The sequence below is a fragment of the Natator depressus genome, chromosome 21 (genome assembly GCF_965152275.1).
Source record: "Natator depressus isolate rNatDep1 chromosome 21, rNatDep2.hap1, whole genome shotgun sequence".
NCBI lineage: Eukaryota > Metazoa > Chordata > Testudines > Cheloniidae > Natator > Natator depressus.
The window spans coordinates 14839899-14848365 of record NC_134254.1 but is presented as its reverse complement, the minus strand read 5'-3'; positions in this window follow the sequence as shown (position 1 = coordinate 14848365).

Sequence of the window (8467 nt, the reverse complement as noted above, 5' to 3'; positions counted from 1 at the left end):
GGCGGCCAAGGCCAGAGAGGTGGGGGAATTAAAATACTACTTAACTCTCCTGCAAGATACAGCTGTAACCTGAATAACCAGAATTCGCCATGGAGCCACATGATACTATTTAAGGTTTAATTAAATTACGAACAAACGAAAAGCCAGACAACTTTAGTTCTAAACCTCAGAACTGCATTTTATTTTTGCATTTCGTGTATTGTCCTTCACTTGCATTTATCATTTTACTGCGTACGCTCCACGATGAATATGGACCTGTAACTTGCCATTCAGTAACCTTGCAATCAAATCGTCCTTGTTAATGGCTAATGCGTATTTTAACAATTGTCACCCTAAGCTGTATGGATCCTTGGGAAAAGGCATCAGCAAAATAAATAATAGTAACAAGAAACAACTTTGCAGGGAGGTAAATGTGTCCCCATGGAAGTGCTACCGTATAAAATGATTTTTTTTCTAATGTTTTATAAAAAATCAAAGTCTGGATATGTTTAGAAAACCTACCAAACCCCAGCACCAGGCTGTAGCAGATCGAAGCAATACGGTGTCAATTAAGGGAAAAAATGCAAATGTCACGCAATTTTGATCGCGCGATCATCTAGGGTCGCAGTGGAGATCGAGGCAGGCGTCCGACCTGATCTCACAGTGCGCCTAGTCCTTGAGCAGTATGAGCGTGTTTTCCCACCGTGCATATGCGCCTTTTGTTGAAAAGTGGGAGGGGGCCACGGTCCCCTGCTCCATCCCCGGGTTTTGGCACCTCTGTGGCTCATTTTGTGACTCATCGGCACCTGGCATATCTGCAGCCTGCCCGTTATCGGCCAGCCCCAGCGAAATAACCTGGCCCTGCGCCCTGGGTCTCAGAGGTTAGTGGGACCCACCTGAAGCAAGCACCTACAACCCTTGCCTGTGAGAGGCGATACCCCTGACCCACGGCTGGCACCTAGGGGCTTGGGGTGGGGAGGAACCCTGATAATCACACCAGGGTTTGTGAGACACGGCCCATGGCTGGCAGTTCTCAAGGCAGAGCTGCGAGGGGTCAAGCAGGACTGGGCTTTCTGTGAGCCTCGTGGGTCTGCTGGCAGGTGGGCACCGAGCTGGGCTCGGTGACTGTGCTGGGGTGGCAACGGCTGGACTGCCCGGGCGGTGGGGTGCGGCAGCTAAGTGGATGGTCATGTGGCAGCTGAGTCTGAATGGGAGGATGGCCCAGTGGTGAGGCCACTGACCTGGGAGAGCAGGTCCCTGCTCCGCCACAGGCTTCATTTGTGACCTTGGGCAAGTCCCCTACCTCTGTGCTTCATTTTCCCATCTGTACAATGTGGCTAACAGGACTATCCTGCCACCTGGTGCAAGCGATGAATGCTTCTTCTCCGTTAGCCCCAGCGCCTCCTGTTGGCAGAGCCTGGCCCTGCAGAGTCAACACTCAAATACAAAGAAGCACTGCATTTCTCGGAGTCCTGGATCGCAGGGGCACTGCCCCCCCCCCCCAGCGGGGTGGTACCTGGGCAGGACTGGGCTTGAATGTGTGCATGCGAGCGGCGCTTGGCCATGCCCTCGTTAGCTCGTATGTTTGGAACGGTCCCAGTTCAGGAAGAGTTCAGCCAATCCTTGGCTGTTCCTGCCGGGCAGGCGGCCCCCGCGGGCTGGTGAATGAACCGAGAGGCACAAAGGCCGTTCGGTAGCTTGCTTGCCAGAGGGGGCATTGTTCGGGAGAGAGGGCACAGCGACTCAGGGCTGTGCCCCCATGCACTCAAGGAACCCCAGTCCCTGCCAGGGGCCGTCTCCAGCTTCCACTCCGAGTTTCGTGGACCGTGTCCTTGAATCCAGCGGGTAACAAGCGAGGGGGCCACGGGTAGAAGCCCCTTCTGAGCTGGGAGCCTGCAGGCTCAGATTCGCCCCGAGCACATCAGCCGAAGGGCTTGCCTGCTCCATGGCTCCTCCCGGGGCGGGCTCACGACCACACTCAGGGTGGTAACCATGGTGTTAACCACAGGCCTGGCTGGCACAGGGCTCGTGTGGCAGGTTCAACCAGTCCTCCTGCCTCCCAGTTCTCTGGGCAGGAGGCCACCCCAGAGTGCATTGCTCCAGAGTGGAGCCTGTCCGGTGCTGAGGCAGTCTGGGATAGCTACCCGCTATTTCCCCAGCGTGCACTGGGCCGAACAAGGTTAGACAGCGGGGTGCACACCGTGGGGGCACAAGGGGGCAGGGCTGTGAGAAATGCAGCTGAGTGGCCACAGCTCCACCCCGCTTGCTGTAACAGGAGCAGATGAGCATCAGTCGGGTTACCGAAGCGTGGGCGTTTCGTGTAGGCAAGAGAGCGGCCTTCCACATGTGTGAGAAAGGCACAGGCCATTCTCAGCCCCTGCCCCGGGCAGCCACGCCATGCCATGAGCGGCTGCTCCAGCAAGAAGAGTGGCTCAGGACCAGCGGCTGGAGAGGAAAGCGTCCACAGGAGCGCAGCAGTCAGAGGAGAGGGAGAGCCAGTCTGACCCGCCATCTCTGCCTGGCCCGCCACCAGGTGTGTCAGAGGAAGGTGGTACAGCAGCAGGCTGGGAAATTGCATGCATGGCTCCCCCCGCCTCCGACACCGCTGAGCCAACGGGGGCTGCTCCCCTGGCTGAGCGTTCCCAGACTCAGTTCCTTTCTGAAGGCACCCCTTAGCCTTGGCCAGGCGCGCTACGGAGCCAGCTCTGATCTGAAGCCTCCTCTTCTGCAGGCCTTGGTGACCATCCCCGCCACCGGCGGACCATCCAGACAGCGAGCTGTGAAGCTGCAGTGCCGTATTGCAGTGGTTCTGTACGGGACTGAGCCAGGGCATGGGAGGATGGGATCATTTTCTACAGGGGCCCACGGCAGCAGCTGCCAGCTGTGGTCTCACGTTTCATGAGGAGCAGGTTACCATTGCCCCCTGGCCGAGAGAGAACACAGGCCAGCATGCTGAGAATGAACCAGACACCATGCTGAAACCCCGAGGGGGTGGCTCTAGAGCAGCACAAAGTGCCTTACCACGGTCAGCAAGTTAAATCTCCCAGCCCCAGGCCCCTTCCTCCCCCGGCCCTCGATGGTAAGTCTCATCATCCCCCGTTTATGGGGGGAAACTGAGGCACAGAGCGGGTCAGTGACTTGTCCTAAGAAGTCGGTGGCTGAGCCAAGAGTCAAATGCAAATCTTTGGCCTCTTCGGCCTGTGCTTTAACTCACCAGCCCCTTCCTCTCCCACATTACAGGCGGCTCAAGAAAATAATGTCAGGAGCACGTAGGTGAGGAGGTTTGATTTTGACCCGATGTGTGGCTCCACAGGAAAGGAGTTTTAGTGCCCAGCACCACGGAGCCTATATAGGGGGCTGCTCACATCCGGGGGCTGTGGAAGATTCAAACACAGGGGAATGTGATCCGCTGTGACCTACAGCAACTGCTCCAAAGAAGATCTAAGTAATAATGGGAGAGCGTATTGGGATTCAGGCAACCTGAGTTCTAGTCCCAGCGTGACCAATGGTCTGCTGGGTGACCTAGGGCACGTCGCTGCCTCGATCTGTGCCTCAGTTTCCCCATCTGTAAAAGCAGATAATGCTACTGGCTTCCCTTGTAAAGCGCTTTGCGATCTACTGATGCAGCATGCTATAGCAGAGCTAGGGCCCATTCAGTGACAGACCTGACGTCCCATCAAACATTGCAAGACCTGAGGGCAATACTGTAGCAAAAAAAACCCCAATATACCTGGGAACACATAAGGGCTCATTCTGAATAGGACAGGTGGGAACACAATAACCAAAAAGCCAGTGCTAGAAACTCACAAGGACCCCGGTGTGACTAGCTCATCTCTGACTTTATTACTGATCCCCTGATCAGTGACATCCATTGACGATGGAATTTCGGGCCGGAGCTGGGACCAGTAATGCTGAGCCACCGAAATGTCACCTGCCCCCAGCCAGCCCTGCCGTGCGGTGGGCTGTTGTTATTTTCAGAGAAATTCCATGACACGACAAGCTGTTGTGTAACCACGTGACATGAGGCTAAAAATAGCCCTCTCGCTTACAGGAAATTACCTTGGCAGAGTTACACAATTTCTGGGTCACAGTCCGGTGAGCTAGTCCCACGAGCAACGAGGGTCACTTGGAGCGGCTGGGAGAGCTCCCGGGGCCCCCTCAAAGTATTCGAGGTCACGGAGAGGCCGGCGTGGATTCTTGGGCTGTGACTCACCTCCGTCCCCAGCACCGATGCCCATGGCCCTGCTCCGCTGTGAATGCTGCCATGTATTTAACCCAGCCCCTCTCTGTGTCCTGCTGTGTTTGGCCTTTCGCAGGCAGCATCAGGATGCTCTCCAGCCGTGCTTGTGCCAAAGCCCCTCTTGTGCCACACCTCCCACGGGCACACCTGGGGCAGCCGGGCTCAGCACCGTGGCAGCTTCTGCCAGGGAATCCTTCCCCCTGGCAGAGCCAAGACAGGTGGGGAATACAGGATAGGGCAGTTGGCCCTCCTGGGACTGCTGTTCCTGGTTCAGTTTCAGCTCAGACAAGGGTCTGGCAGCTGGCACGTCTGCCCCTCACCCCACCCGGCGGGCAGGCCTGAGAGGAGGCAAAGGGGTTCTTGGTGCCGCCCCGCAACTTATTAAAGGCACCGAGTCCTGTTCAAAGGATACATTGGTTTCAATTTTCCTTCCCACAACGCAGCACTCTTGGAACAATGAGTCACCCGAACGCTTCACTGGACAGGAACTACAGCACTGAGCGCCCTTCAGCCACGGAGCCCAAAGCCCAACGCCAAGGGACGGCGGCATCCTGATCCCCCTTTCATGGGGAGAAGGGACTTTCCCTGGGGCACCCCAGGAGTCAACGGCAGAGCCAGGACTAGAACCCTGGTCTAGCTCCTAGGAGAGGAAGGATAGCCCAGTGGTGAGGACTTGCTCCTAAGGTCTGGGAGACCCACCTAGGATTCTCTGCCCCGCCCCAGACTCTGTGAGTGACTTTTTGCAAAGTGCTGTTGTACTAAGCGGGGCCCAGCAGGCCGACCAGTTGTGAGCCTAACTGGTGGTGCGTGGGTAAAGGTTCCTGAATTGTCGTGATGACCCGCTGTAGGACATGGCCTTGGGAGAGTTTTAAGCTGGAGCCAGGCTGAGTTAATCTAACCGGAGGGCTCACTGGTACCGCCCGAGGCCCAGCGGTAGGATGATGACAGGTGAACAAGAGGAATAGAGGACTCCTGTCAGTGGACCAAAATTGGTGCTTTGGAAATTAGCCCTAACTGGTGGACAGAATAATGAGGGGAGAGGCTCGTCTGCCCATCCCCCCTTTCGGGGGCTCTTACAAAGAGATGTGGGAGTGGGAGGAAGAGGAACTACCACCACCCCTGCGGTCGCCACAGAGACACCCAGACTGTCACACGCCAGCGGGGACGCCTGACCATCATGGCTGCACCAGCAAGGACCCCAGCCTGATTCATGGGAGATCCTGCTCTGTCATCCCCTCCCGCAGGGGTCCCTTTCCATCTTCTTCCTGTCCTCTCTCTCGTTTGGGGAGGGCAGAGAGTCTGGGGGTATGGGGTGGTGGAGTTGAGTGTAGAAAGGGGGTGGGATCAGTGGGGCAGAGAGAACAATGGGGTCTGGGAGGGGCGATGCCATGGAGAGCTTTGCAAGCCTAGCAGGTAGTTCTGAATGGCCTCTCAGATCATGACTCAATGGGGTGCAGTGAGGAAGCCGGTGCTGGTGCTGAAGGACGTGGGGTGCATCTGAGGTAGGGGGGATACAGACTGGTCCCGCGCAGCCCTGAGCGCAGTCAGCACCGAACCCCTCTGTTAGGTCGAAGGGCACATACAGAGCAGTGAGTCAAAACCAGAAATTGCCTGGCTGGAAGGTTGCAGCATCACACGACTTTATTTGCCAGACTCCAAATTGATAACACACAAGGACAGAAAACCAGAGAGCAACAAAGCAGGCTGCTCCCCAGGGCAGAGAGGCCCAGCTCGCCCACCCGGCTCCAGGCTGGCTCTGCAGCGCAGACTGATTCCAATCCCGCGGCGCCCCCTAGCTTGCATGCGGGAGAGCCCTGACATTTAAAGTGACAGCTTGTAATTGTAACACAGCGTTCAATACACCACACCCTACCAGCGCCGCCTGGCTGAGAGCGTGGGGCTGGGGGCTGGGTGGAGAGCTCAGACCTGGGTGTGGGGCAGGAGGAGGGAGGGTGTCGGGCTGGGTGCAGGGCAGTGGAGGGGGCGTGTGGGAGGCTGGATGGAGAGCAGTGGGGAGGAGTAGCTGGGGAGTGGGGCGGGGGGCTGGATGCAGGGCAGCAGCGGGTGGGCTCTGGGCCCCTCCTTAGGAAAATTCTGGTTCTGCTCCTGCCCTCCAGCCCGGGACAGTGTGTCCCTGAATCTCTGTGCAGCAGGCTCTGTGCCAGGCCCGGCTCCCTCTGCTGGGGAGGTTGCAGTGGTGCAGGGCAGTGGGCATTATAGAGCATCAGAGAGTCTGATGCCGGGGAGCCCACAAGCTGGCTGCACCCCAGCACTCTCCCTGCAGAAAAGGACCTGGGGGTTACAGTGGACGAGAAGCTGGATAGGAGTCAGCAGTGTGCCCTGGTTGCCAAGAAGGCCAGCGGCATATTGGGCTGCATCAGTTGGAGCATTGCCAGCAGATCGAGGGAAGTGATTCTTCCCCTCTATTCGGCACTGGTGAGGCCACATCTGGAGTGTTGCGTCAGATCCCCCCCACAGAAGGGATGTGGACAAATAGGAGAGAGTCCAGTGGAGGGCAACGAGAATGATCAGGGGTCTGGGGCACATGACTTATGAGGAGAGGCTGTGGGAACTGGGCCTCTTTAGTCTGCAGAAGAGAAGAGTGAGGGAGGATTTAATAGCAGCCTTCTACTACCTGAAGGGGGGTTCCAAAGAAGATGGAGCTGGGCTGGTCTCAGTGGTGGCAGATGACAGACCAAGGAGCAATGGTCTCAAGTTGCAGTGGCGGAGGTCTAGGTTGGATATTAGGAAACACTATTTCATTAGGAGGGTGATGAAGCACTGGAATGGGTTATCTAGGGAGGTGGTGGAATCTCCATCCTATGACGTTTTTAAGGCCTGGCTGGGATGATTTAGTTGGTGTTGGTCCTGCTTTGAGCAGGGGGTTGGACTAGATGACCTCCTGAGGTCCCTTCCAACCCTGATATTCTATGATTCTGTGACTTTCCAGACAGAAAGGCCCGCTCGCTTTGATATGCAAGCATGCGGTCGCTGGGAGGTGGGGCGGAGCACGCGGCCCATTCACACTGGCATGGGCAACCTGCAGGAACAAACTGCCCCTTCTCCTTGGATCCCTTGGACTTGCAGCCACTCAGCTTTGTCGGAGATTCAGGGTGTCACCGTAGCGTCTTCTGATCCAGTAGCTGCACTAGGCTGAGATCAGGGCCCCACTGCACCCACAGTAACGGCCAGGCCCTGACCCGAGGAGCAGACAAGCCAAGTGAATGAGGTATGGAGGGAGAACAGAAACAGAGAGGACCCGTGATGTGCCCAAGGTCACCCAGGGTGCCAGTGGCAGAGATGGGGATAGACCCCAGGTGTCCTGAGTCCCCATCCCGCATCTGTCAGGAATGAGGGCTTGCAGCTGCACCTTCCCCCGCTCCGGGCAGCCTTTGAGCACAGCAAAGCCACAGCAGGGCCGCCCGATTGGCCAAGGAAGTGCCCGAGTCTATCTGCAGCTGGGACCGTCTCTCCTGTGCCTGCCCTGCTCCTGCCTTGTTCCCAGCCTGGCTCCAGCCCTGCTCGGGTCCTGATTCCAGCTCCGCCCCATAGGCCGTGCTGCCAGTGACACCATCCACTGGAGCACACAGGTCTCCTTCCATCAGCTATCCGTTTTATTATTTAACATTTCTATTGTGGTAGCACCTAGACACCAACCAGGTCAAGGCCCTGTTGTGCCAGGAGCTGCACAACCCTGCGCTGGCAGTCCTGGCCCCCAAAAGCTGACAGCGTCAGAGGCAAACAAACAGCGAGGGGGAGGCGCCACCCTGTGGGCAGGCAGGAATAGGCCTGGGGCCAGGTAGCAGCATGCGCAGAACCAAAAACTACCCTCCCAAAACAAACGACGGCATGCACAGCGCTCCCCCTGGGAAGAGGATGAGAGAGACGCAGCCATGTGGGCCAGCCAGGAGCCATGTCACGTCACTGTCTGCAGGGGCTCAGATACCCCCGGGGATGAGGGTCGGAGAAGAACCGGGAGACACGAGACGAGAGCAGGGAGCTGGGAGAGCGACAGGCGCAGGGCGGTCGAGTCGCGTCTTAGCCTTGTCTGCACGGCCATGGGTGCCTCAGGGGTCTCGACATCCCTCGTGAGCCACTCTGGCACCCTGCTCTGCTTCGCCTCTGAATAGCAGCCCCGTCCCCTGGGCACCTGCCAGCTGTCCCAACCCTTGGGAGTGGGCCTTGGCCTTCTGCTCAGTTTTTTAGGTTTTTCCTTCTTCCTCCCCACGTCGCTCCCTTAGAGGGGCT